Consider the following 13,323-nt stretch of genomic DNA (forward strand, 5'->3'; position numbering starts at 1 on the left):
TGCATATATACAATGGAATATTACTCAGTCATAAAAAGGAATGAAATCCAGTCATTTGTAGTGATGTGAATGAACCTAAAGTCTGTCATACAGAGTGAAATCAGAAAGAGAAAAACAAGCTTATATTAACTCATATATATGGAATCTAGAAAAACAGTACTGGTGAACCTATTTGCAAAGCAGGAATAGAGATGCAGACATAGAGAAGGGACATGTGAACATGGAGTGGGGCTGGAGGTGGGGTGGGAGGTGACGAAGGAGAGCGTGGTATAAATTGAGTGAGTAGCATTGGCATATATACATCACCATGTCTAAAATAACTCGTGGGAAGCTGCTCTATAACACAGGGAGTTCAGCACGGTTCTCTGAGAACCTAGAGGGGTGGGATGGAGTAGGGGTGGGAAGGAGACTTAAGAGGAAGGGGATTCGTGTACACATATAGTTGATTTACACTGTCATACAGCAGAAACTAACACATTGTAAAGCAATTATACTCCAATAAAAAAGAATAACTTAAAAAAAAAAAAAAGCTGGTTTGCCTAAGAACCTGTCTTCATAAAAGACCTCCTTCTGTTTACCAAAAAAATGCATACCTCTCCCACACATTAAATATTACTATAATGTGTTGTTTGGGGTTTGAAAGTCTGTCACCAAAAAAAGGGGAGACATACATTTCAATATTTAATCAAGATGCCATGGATTCATAAAAATTCTTATATTTCACTATCATTATTTATTCTACTTGGGAATAAAGCTTGTGTTAGAAGTGTGGAATTTTGGTCCATATTGGGCTATCCTGAACCCAAATATATGTTTATTCTATCCTCCAATTATTTTCATAGAAATGGAGAAGGTCTCAAGGGAGCATTGGTAAGAAGTAGTGAAACATGGATGTGGCAGACAGACCCTAAGGTGAACCCCAATGGTTTGATTCCTCTTGGTGACCTGTTCTTTGAGGGTAGGCACCACTTGGGATGACTTCAAACCAATAGATTATGGCAATTGTGATGGGATGCCACTTCCATAACTACTCACTCCTCCTTAGCAGACTGTTGGAGACTTGATAAAGCAAGCAGACGTGTTGAGGAAACCCAAATGGTAAAGAAGTACACATAGCCTCTAGAAACCAAAGGCAGCCTCTAGGACCTTCCAGAGGACTCCAGTCCACAACCAGCAGAAAAGTAGGCCCTTTAGTCATAAAGCTGCAAGGAAATGAGATTTGCCAACATTCTAGATGAGCTTGCAAGCAGATTCTTCCTTTGCTGAATCTTCAGATAAAAGCATGTCTCAACCTTGATAATATCCATGTGAGAACCTAAGCAGAAAACCCATCTAGGCTAGGCCTGGATTCTTGGCTCACAGATGTTAAGATAATTAATAGGTTTGTTTTAATTACTAATCTTGTAAGTTTTTCACACAGCAATAAAAACGAATACAGTCGATATTTTCATTTTTATAAATATTTTGGTTACATATGATGATGCAAGGGTAATCAATAAAAAAGACAGAAATCTTTGGGGAAAGGAACAAAAACTCAAATTGAGGGAGTAAAAGGAAAATTTTAAATTTTTGAATGTCAAAGAAAAGCTGTTACAAATAGATTATAGATGGAAGATGGTGGGTATCAAATGATTATGGATTTTAAATATCATTAGTTTTATTTTGAAGAAACATTGTTTTATTCTTTAAAAAATTGTAATATTCTGGAAATTAAATGATTTATTTAAATTTATTACAAAATTATTTATGTCAGTTTATGTTTTATGAAGGGGTGCATACCTTTTAAAAATTGTTTTAAGAGGTACATTAACAAAAAATACTAAAGACCACTGTTACATATTATAAGCTCTTTTATAGTAAGGGCTATGCATACCTTATTTTCATAGTATACCCCTAGGATCTAATGAAATGCCTAAGACATGGTATACATTTCTTAAGTTTTTGAATTTAAAGGGATTATTTTCATAGAGATTCTGCTAATACATACAGATTCCCTGGTGGCTCAGATGGTAAAGCGTCTGCCTGCAATGCAGGAGACCCAGGTTCAATTCCTGGGTTGGGAAGATCTCCTGGAGAAGGAAATGGCAACCCACTCCAGTACTCTTGCCTGGAGAATCCCACGGACGGAGGAGCCTGGTAGGCTACAGTCCATGGGGTCGCAAAGAGTCGGACATGACTGAGCAACTTCAGTTTCACTTTCACTATATATATATGTATATATACACACACACACACACACACACACACACACATATATATAACTATATTGTTTTTAAAAGTCAGAACACACCTTTTTGGTAGGAAAAAAAAATGCATAGCAGAAAGTAACCATAACACATTTATGATAAAGAGAGAAAAAAAAAAAACATGGCATATATAAAGGTGCTAGAATTTCCTTTAGGAAAGCATAGTTTTCTTACTCTTACTTTATGCATTTAGGACTTCAGGCATGGAACAAGTGAGTCACTCTTGGCCAATCAAAGCATCAAATTCCGCTGGTTACCATGATTGGTTCAGAGGTAGGCACACAACTCCAACTTACCTAGTTAGAGAAATTCTGTGATGGTGATCTCATTAGTTGGCATGTAAGTCAAGCTAATCCTAGCAGGCTAACTTTTGAGACATGAGGAATTATAAGAAGTGAAGTTCTTCTTCTGCAACACTGGGATAAAAATATACACTTGATAGGATGTTAGCAGATTATTATAAATAATACTGTGACAGTAGGAAAGTGTTTACTTAGTTAATTTGGCAGTTAGAAGGTCATTAATGATGGACGTTACCAATTTGATGAGAGAAATTTCTGTGGAATGTCAAACTGCAGTTGACTGGAGAGGATTAAGTCATTGTGAAATAGTGGGTTATAGACTACCCCTGTAAACGTGTGAATATGCAGAGGAAGTGAGACTGAATCATAGGAGACATGTGATCAGAGCTGAGTGAGTGTGTTTTCGTGAGTGTGTTTTATGCTATGTGGATATGTTTGTAGGCTGAGACAGAATCCAAAGGAAAAATTTCAGTGTAGAGAAGGTAAAGTAGTTCCCAAAGGGGATTCAAAAAGGGAAGGAAGAGGGGCACTGAGATGAATTATTCTTGCATAGTAAGGTATTATTCTTTGAGATGGGCTCATTCTCTGAGAATCGAGAGAAAGGCATTTGTGATTGTTATGCTGACAGGGAGAGGTTGAGAGTTTTCACTTGATGATTTCTTTTTCAATTATAAATTTGGGTTAGAAGTGGGGAGGGGTATCACAGGAAAACTTTTTTTCCTCCAATTTAATGTAAATTTAATTTTTTAAAAATTTCCACTTTATTGAGATATAATTGACCAATGAAATTATAATATATTAAAGTGTACATTGTGGTGATTTGATTTATTTATACAAGTGTCCCTCCATATCTGTGGAAGACTGATTCCAGAACCCCTACAGATACAAAAATCTGAAGATTCTGAAGTCCTTTATATAAAATGATGTAGTATTTATATACAATCTACACATATTCCAACATATACTTTAAATCAACTCTAGATTACTTACAAGGCTTTCAGTCAGTTCTGTCACCCAGTCGTATCCAACTCTTTGCAATCCCATGGAATGCAGCATGCCAGGCTTCCCTATCCATTACCAACTCCCAAGCTTGCTCAAACTCATGTCCATCGAGTTGCTGATGCCATTCAACCATCTCATCCTCTGTTGTCCCCTTTTCCTCCTGCCTTCAATCTTTCCCAGCATCAGGGTCTTTTCCAATGAGTCAGTTTTTCAAATCAGGTGGCCAAAGTATTGGAGCTTCAGCGTCAGCCCTTCCAATGAATATTCAGGACTGATTTCCTTTAGGATGGACTGGTTTGATCTCCTTGCAGTCCAAGGGACTCTCAAGAGTCTTCTCCAACACTACAGTTTCCAGAGCATCAATTCTTTGGCATTCAGCTTTCCATACGGTCCAACTCTCACATTTATACATGACTACTGGAAAAACCATAGCTTTGACTATACAGAACTTTGTTGGCAAAGTAATGTCTCTGCTTTTTAATATGCTGTCAAGGTTGGTCATAGCTTTTCTTCCAAGGAGCAAGCACCTTTTAATTTCATGGCTGCAGTAAACATCTACAGTGATTTTGGAGCCCAAAAAGATAAAGTCTGTCACTGTTTCCATTGTTTCCCTATCTATTTGCCATAAAGTGATGGGACTGGATGCCATATTCTTAATTTTTTGAATGTTGAATTTTAAGCCAGCTTTTTCACTCTCCTTGTTCACCCTCATCAAGAGATTCTTTACTTCCTCTTGGCTTTCTGCCATTAAGGGTGGTATCATCTGCATATCTGAGGTTATTGATATTTCTCCTGGTAATCTTGATTCCAGCTTGTGATTCATCCAGCCCAGCATTTTGCATGATGTACTCTGCATATAAGTTAAATAAGCCAGATGACAATATACAGTCTTGATGTACTCCTTTCCCAATTTGGAACCAGTCTGTTCTTCCATGTCGAGTTCTAACTGTTGCTTCTTGACCTGCATACAGATTTCTCAGGAGGCAGGTCTTCAGGTGGTCTGGTATTCCCACGTCTTTAAGAATTTTTCACAGTTTGTTGTAATCCACACAGTCAAAGGCTTTAGCATAGTCAATGAAGCAGAAGTAGGTGTTTTTCTGAAACTCTTCTTGTTTTTTCTATGATCCAGTGGATGTTGGCAATTTGATGTCTGTTTCCTCTGCCTTTTCTAAATCCAGCTTGAACATCTGGAAGTTCATGGTTCACGTACTATTGAAGTCTAGCTTGGAGAATTTTGAGCATTACTTTGCTAACGTGTGAAATGAGGGCATTGTACAGTAGTTTGAACATTGTTTGGCATTGCCCTTCTTTGGGATTGGAATGAAAACTGACCTTTTCCAGTCCTGTGACCACTGCTGAGTTTTCCAAATTTGCTGGCATATTGAGTGCAGTGCTTTCACAGCATCATCTTTTAGGATTTGAATTAGCTCAACTGGAATTCATCACCTCCACTAGCTTTGTTCATAGTGATGTTTCCTAAAGCCTAGTTGACTTTGCACTCCAGGATGTCTGGCTCTAGGTAAGTAATCACACCATCGTGGTTATCTGGGTCATTAATATCTTTTTTGTATAGTATCTTCTTTTGTATAATATATAACACAATGTAAATGCTATGTAAATAGTTATATTACTTACAATGTAAATTGTTGCCTGCATATGGCAAATTTAAGTTTTGCTTTTTAGAACTTTCTGAATGTTTTTTTTTCCCTGGATATTTTCAAAACACAGTTGGTTGATTCTGTGCATATGGAAACTGAAGTTAAGGATGGTTGACTATACATTGTGATAGGATTCCTCCCATCCAGTTAATTAGCACATTCATCCCCTATATTTTTATCTTTTTTTTTTTTTGGTAAGAATATTTAAGTTCTACTCTCAGCAAATTTCAGTTATACAACACAGAATTACCAACTATAGTCACCATTTTTTACGTTAGCTCCTCAGACTCTATCCATCTTACAGCTGAAATTTTATATTCTTTTACCAATCTCTATTTCCTCCACTCTCAAGTGCCTGGCAACCTGGAAACGACTATCTACTGTTTCTATGAGTTTGAATGTGTTTGTTGCTATTGTTTTTAGATTTCATTTATAATTGTTATCATGTAGTATTTTTCTTTCTCTCTCTAGCTTACTTCACTTAGCATGTGCCCTCAAGCTCCATCCATGTTGTTACAAATGGCAGAATTTCATTCTTATGACTGAATAATATTCTACTTTATTATATAAATATATTATATAATACATTTGTTATATATAATCTGTTTTATCCATTCATCTATTGACAGATATTTAGGTTGTTTCTATATCTTGCCTATTGTGAATAATGCCACAGTGAACATAGGAGTGCCAAGATCTCTTGGATAGCTGGTTTTATTTGCTTTGGATTTATAACCAGGAGTGGGACTGCTGTATCATATGGTAGTTCTGTTTTTAATTTTTTGAGGAACATCCATATTGTTTTCCATAGTGGTTATACCATTTTACATTCCTACCAACAGTGCACAAGGGTTCCCTTTTTTCTACATGTTCACCAACATTTGTTACCTTTTAGCTTTTTGAAGATTGGAGAAGGCAATGGCACCCCACTCCAGTACTCTTGCCTGGAAAATCCCATGGATGGAGGAGCCTGGTAGGCTGTGGTCCATGGGGTCACCAAGAGTCAGACACGACTGAGCGACTTCACTTTCACTTTTCACTTTCATGCATTGGAGAAGGAAATGGCAACCCACTCCAGTGTTCTCACCTGGAGAATCCCAGGGATGGGGGAGCCTGGTGGGCTGCCATCTATGGGGTCACGCAGAGTCGGACATGACAGAAGCGACTTAGAACCAGCAGTAGCAGCAGCTTTTTGAATATAGCCATTCTCACAAGTGTAAGGTGATATCTCATTGTAATTTTGATTTGCATTACCTTGATGATTAGTGATTTTGAGCACCCTTTCATGTACCTGTTGGTCATTTGTGTCTCCTTTGGGAAAATGTCTTTTTGATCCCCCTGTCCATGTTTTAATTGTTTTTTGCTATTGAATTATGAGTTCTTTCTGTATTTTGGACATTTACCTCTTTCAAGATATATGTTTTTAAAATGTTTTTCCTTACCCCCTAATTTGTCTTTTCATTTTGTTGGTTTTTTCTTTGCTATGCAGAAGATTTTTAGTTTCAGTAGTAGTTTTACTTGCTTATTTTTGCTTTCATTGTCTTTTGCTTTGAAGTCAAATACAAAAAGCCATTGATAAAACCAACATCAAGAATCTTAAAATCTCTGAAGATCTTATTAATACATTCATGTCTTTAATCTACTTTGAACTGATTTTTGTGTATGGTGTAAGAGAAGGGTCTAGTTTCATTCTTTTTCCTGGCCAACCTATTTTCTGAGCATTTATTGAAGAGACTCTCTTTCCCCATTGTATATTCCTGATTCCTTTGTCATACATAAATTGACTGTTTTTGCATAGATTCATTTCTATATTCTGCCCATCAACCTATGTGTTTTCTATGCCAGTACCATACTGTTTTGCTTACTATAGCTTTGTGATACAGTTTCAGTTTCAATCCCAAAGAAAAGCAATGCCAAAAAATGTTCAAACTACCATACAGTTGCACTCATTTCACATGCTAGCAAAGTAATGCTCAAAATCCTTCAAGCAAGGCTTCAATAATACACGAACTGAGAACTTTCTGATGTGCAAGCTAGATTTAGAAAAGGCAGAGGAAACAGAGATCAGATTGCCAATATCTGTTGGATCATGGGAAAAGCAAGGGAATTCCAGAAAAGTATCTACTTCTTCTTCAATGACTACACTAAAGCCTTTGACTATGTGGATCACAACAGACTGTGAAAAATTCTTAAAGACATGGGAATACTAGACCACTTGACATGCCTCCTGAGAAATCTGTATGCAGGTCAAGAAGCAACAGTTAGAACTGGACATGGAACAACAGAATTGTTCTGGTTCAGAACTGGGAAAGGAGTATAATAAGGCTGTATATTGTCACTCTGCTTCTTATTTAACTTACATGCAGAACACACCATGAAAAACACCAAGCTGGATGAATCACAAGCTGGAATCAAGACTTCAGGGAGAAATATCAACAACCTCAGATATACAGATAATATCACCCTGATGATAGAAAGTGGAGAGGAGGTAAAAATTCTCTTGATGAGGGTGAAACAGGAGAGTGAAAAATCTGGTTTGAAACTCAACATGAAAAAAAAAAAAAACAAGATCTTGGCATCCAGTCCCATCTTTTCATGGCAAATAGAAGGGGAAAAAGAAAAAGCAGTAACACATTTTCCTTTCATGGGCTCCAAAATCACTGTGGATGGTAACTGCAGCCATGAAATTAAAAGATGCTTGCTCCTTGGAAGAAAAGCTATGATAAACCTAGACAGTATGTTAAAAAGTAGAGACATCCTTTTTCTGACAAAGGTCTGCCTTGTCAAAGCTATGGTTTCTGAAGGCTAAAGAATTGATGTTTTTGAGTTGTGGTGCTGGAGAAGACTCTTGAGAGTCCCTTGGACTGCAAGGAGATAAAACCAGTCAATCCTAAAGGAAATCAACCCTGAATATTCATTGGAAAAGCTGATGCTGAAGCTCCAGTACTTCAGACACCTGATGTGAAGAGCCAACTCTGGGAAAAACACCCTGCTGCTGGGAAAGATTGAAGGCAGGAGGAGAAGATGGCAACAGGATGAGACGGTTAGATAGAGTCATTGAGTCAATGAACATGAATCTGAGCAAACTCCAGGAGAGAGTGAAGGACAGGGAAGCCTAACGTGCTGTACTCCATGGGGTCGCAAAGGGTCAGACATGACTTAGCGACTGAACAACATAGTTTGAAGTCAGGGAATGTGATGCTTCCAGTTTTATTATTCTTTCTCAAAATTGCTTTGGCTATTTGGGGTCCCTAGTGGTATCACACAAGTTTTAATATTGTTTCTCCTATTTATCTAAAAAATAATGCCATTTGAATTTTGATAGAAATTGCAATTGAATCTATAAATTGCTTTGGGTAGTGTGGATATTTTAATAATATTCTTCTAACCCATGATCAGAGAAGATATTTTTGTTCATTTGTGCCTTCTTCAATTTCATTTATCCTTGTCTTACCGTCTTCCATGTATTGATCTTTCACCTCCTTGGCTAAATTTATTCCTAGGTACTTTATTCTTGTTAATACAATTGTAAATGAGATTGTTTTTCTTAATTTCTATTTCCAGTTATTTTTGTTAGAATATAGGAATGCAAGTGATTTTTTTTTACAATGATTTTGTATCCTTTACTGAATTTCTTTATTCTCACTGTTTTGATAGAGCCTTTAGGGTTTTCTAGATATAACATCATGTTCAGTTCAGTTCAGTCACTCAGCCATGTCCACCTCTTTGTGACCCCATGAACCACACAGCACACCAGGCCTCGCTGTCCATCACAAACTTCCAGAGTTTACCCAAACTCATATCCATTGAGTCGGTGATGCCATCCAACCATCTCATCCTCTCCTCCTGCCCTCAATCTTTCCCAGCATCAGGGTCTTTTTCAATGAGTTGTCTCTTCACATCAGGTGGCCAAAGTATTGGAGTTTCAGCTTCAACATCAGTCCTTCCAATGAACACCCAGGACTGATCTCCTTTAGGATGGACTGGTTGGATCTCCTTGCAGTCCAAGGGACTCTCAAGAGTCTTCTCCAACAGCAGATAGATAACACTATCTTTGTAGTCCTACTCTCACATCCATAATGACTACTGGAAAAACCATAGCCTTGACTAGACGGACCTTTGTTGACAAAGTAATGTCTCTGCTTTTGAATATGCTATCTAGGTTGGTCATAACTTTCCTTCCAAGGAGTAAGCGTCTTTTAATTTCATGGCTGCAGTCAACATCTGCAGTGATTTTGGAGCCCCAAAAATAAAGTCAGCCACTGTTTCCATGTTTCCCCATCTATTTCCCATAAAGTGACTGGACCGGATGCCATGATCTTAGTTTTCTGAATGTTGAGCTTTAAGCCAAGTTTTTCACTCTCCTCTTTCACTTTCATCAAGAGGCTTTAGTTCTTCTTCACTTTCTGCCACAAGGGTGGTGTCATCTACATATCTGAGGTTATTGATATTACTCCTAGCAATCTTCATTCCAGCTTGTGCTTCTTCTAGCCCAGCGTTTCTCATGTTGTACTCTGCATATAAGTTAAATAAGCAGGGGACAATATACAACCTTGACGCACTCCTTTTTCTACTTGGAACCAACCAGTCTTTTGTTCCATGTCCAGTTTGAACTGTTGGTTTATAGTCAATAAAGCAGAAATAGATGTTTTTTTTCAGGAACTCTCTTGCTTTTTTGATGATCCAGCAGATGTTGGCAATTTGCTCTCTGGTTCCTCTGTCTTTTCTAAATCCAGCTTGAATATCTGGAAGTTCATGGTTCACGTATTGCTGAAGGCTTGCTTGGAGACTTTTGAGCATTACTTTACTAGCGTGTGAGATTAGTGCAATTGTGTGGTAGTTTGAGCATGCTTTGGCATTGCCTTTCTTTGGAACTGGAAGGAAAATTGACCTTTTCCAGTCCTGTGGCCACTGCTGAGTTTTCCAAATTTGCTGACATACTGAGTGAAGCACTTTCACAGCATCATCTTTCAGGATTTGGAATAGCTCAACTGGAATTCCATCACCTCCACTAGCTTTGTTTGTAGTGATGCTTTCTAAGGCCCACTTGACTTCACATTCCAGGATGTCTGGCTCTAGGTCAGTGATCACACCATTGTGATTATCTGGGTCATGAAGAACTTTTTTGTATAGTTCTTCTGTGTATTCTTGCCACCTCTTCTTAATATCTTCTGCTTCTATTAGATCCATACCATTTGTGTCCTTTATTGGGACCATCTTTGTATGAAATGTTCCCTTGGTATCTCTAATTATCTTGAAGACATCTCTAGTCTTTCCCATTCTGTTGTTTTCCTCTATTTCTTTGCACTGATCCCTGAGGAAGGCTTTCTTATCTCTCCTTGCTATTCTTTGGAACTCTGCATTCAAATGGGTATATCTTTCCTTTTCTCCTTTGCTTTTTGCTTCTCATCTTTTCACAGCTCTCTGTAAGGCCTCCCCAGACAGCCATTTTGCTTTTTTGCATTTCTTTTTCTTGGGGATGGTCTTGACCCCTGTCTCCTGTATAATGTCACGAACCTCATTCCATAGTTCATCAGGCACTCTATCTATCATATCTAGTCCTTTAAATCTATTTCTCAATTCTACTGTATAATCATAAGAGATTTGATTTAGGTCATACCTGAATGGTCTAGTTATCTACAAATAGTTTTACTTCTAATTTGTATGTCTTTCATTTCTTTTTCTTGCCTAACTGGCAAGGATTTCCAATACAGTATTGAATGAAAGTAGTGGGTGGGCATCTTTATCTTGTTCCTGATCTTGCAGGAAAACTTTCAGTTTTTTACTATTGAATATAATGTTAGCTGTGGGCTTATTATATGTAGTTTTTTTTTATGTTGTTTTGTTTTTTCTATACCCTATTTGTTGCAAGTTTTTTTTTTTTTTATCATTATTAGGTATTGAATATTGTCATGTGCTTTTTCTGCATCTATTGAGATGATCCATGATTTTTACTCTTCATTCTCTTAATGTGACTTCTCACATTGATTTGTAGATTTTGAACCATCCTTTCATCCTTGGAATAAATTCCATTTGACCATGGTGTATGATCCTTTTAATGTATTGTTGAATTTGGTTAGTATTTTGTTAAGGATTTCTACATCTGTATTCATCATGGATATTGGCCTGTGATTTCTTTTCTTGTAGTGTCCTTGTCTGGTGTTTATATTAGGGTAATGTTGGTCTTGTAAAATGAGTTTGGAAGTGTTCTCCCATCTTTTTTTTGAAAGAGTTTGAAATCTAAAGGGACAATCAGAGATAGAGGACAAGGAGGTACTTCATAGAGGAGTTTCTAAAAGGGCAGTAAGAGGGGAATTGAGAAGAATTATCCTTGAATAGGATGGCTTGTTCTCTGGGCTGCAGAGAAGGGCATATGTGATGGTTATTCAGGCAAGGAGTTGAGAGTTTTCACAATGATTTCTATTTTGATTATAAAATTGGCATAGGGGGTATCACATGATAATTTACAGACTAAAATAATACATGCATGTATGTTTTAGGGCTGTGTGTGTGTGCATATATTTGTTAGGTAGGGGATGAGTAACATATGCTGAGAAGAAAGTAGTCAGGAGTTCATCAAGGTCAACTAAAATGACTGATAGGGAGCAATGGAGACTGAGGGAGATTTGTTTTTGTTGCTCACTCGCTAAGTGATATCCAACTCTTTGGACCCCATGGTAAGTGAGATTAGAAAGGCTAAACTTGTGATAGCCTCAACCTGATAGTTGTGAACCTATCTTCCTCTTGGGATCCTAAACCAGGTGTGTGAATGGAGACATCTGATTTTACAACTTCATTAACAGCATAGGCAAAACACACTATGAAAAGTTGATACTGGTAGTACATTTTGGACAGACTGCCATTTGGATCCTGTCTAACTGTAGTAATATCCCAAGGATCTCTCCATCATTATTTTATGTTTAATATACCCTAAACCTATGCTGATCTCCAGTAGCATATTGGGCACCTACTGACCTGGGGAGTTCCTCTTTCAGTATCCTATCATTGTGCCTTTTCATACTGTTCATGGGGTTCTCAAGGCAAGAATACTGAAGTGCTTTGCCATTCCCTTCTCCAGTGGACCACATTCTGTCAGACCTCTCCACCATGACCCGCCCGTCTTGGATTGCCCCACGGGCATGGCTTTGGAGATCAGCCCTGGGATTTCTTTGGAAGGAATGATGCTAAAGCTGAAACTCCAGTACTTTGGCCGCCATATGCGAAGAGTTGACTCATTGGAAAAGACTGATGCTGGGAGGGATTGGGGGCAGGAGGAGAAGGGGACAACAGAGGATGAGATGGCTGGATGGCATCACTGACTCAATGGACATGAGTCTGAGTGAACTCCAGGAGTTGGTGATGGACAGGGAGGCCTGGCGTGCTGCGATTCATGGGGTCACAAAGAATCGGACACGACTGAGGGACTGAACTGAACTGAAACTTATGCTGTTCCTAAATCACAGAGGTTACATTTCAAAAGCCATGTAGAGATGTTTTACACCAATCATACTTTTCAAGGTAAAAGCACTGGTGCTCAGTGTACTTAAGCTAGTTAGGATAGAGCCTGCTTGGGAACACTGTTCTTCTAATTCAGATAAGTATTTTTCCTACAATATTGTAACTTTTTCTTCTATTTACTAAATTTTTAAAATGCTTTTTCTTCCTAGAGATCAAATCTGCAATTAATTATCACTAAAACCATTATTTGTTGTCAGCATGTTTTTTAAAATGTGTAGCATTTCCTGTTTTTCCAAGGTGCAATAATATTTTAGTTTCTCTGAATTGCATCAATTAGTTATAGTACTTCTATTCATGAGAAAATTTCATTTCCTAAATGATTAATTGATTTGTTCAAAGTCAGATTTAAGTCAGTGGCACTATTGGCACATTCGCCTGGACTTTCACATGGTTTCCCTTATATATTAAGCTTCAGTTTGAAATCTAAGAATTTTTCATGATAAACATTTTCTAGATTAAAAAATACAATTAAACTAAATAAATGTATTGAGTTGGCCCTCAAAAAAAGTTCACTTGGGTTTTTCTGTAAGATGTTATGGGAAAACCTGAATGAACTTTTTGGCTAATCAATAGCAAATTGGAGATTACAAAGTATTC

General features: G+C 37.6%; 1 non-coding gene across 1 annotated transcript; it reads left to right on the plus strand.

Annotated features, from left to right (window-relative positions):
• Positions 1-1,991: 1,991 nt before the first annotated feature.
• On the plus strand, positions 1,992-2,063 carry TRNAC-GCA (transfer RNA cysteine (anticodon GCA)). Its single transcript has one exon. It is a non-coding gene; the product is annotated as a tRNA-Cys (tRNA).
• Positions 2,064-13,323: the final 11,260 nt, after the last annotated feature.

The sequence above is a fragment of the Bos javanicus genome, chromosome 3 (genome assembly GCF_032452875.1).
Source record: "Bos javanicus breed banteng chromosome 3, ARS-OSU_banteng_1.0, whole genome shotgun sequence".
NCBI classification, from domain to species: domain Eukaryota; kingdom Metazoa; phylum Chordata; class Mammalia; order Artiodactyla; family Bovidae; genus Bos; species Bos javanicus.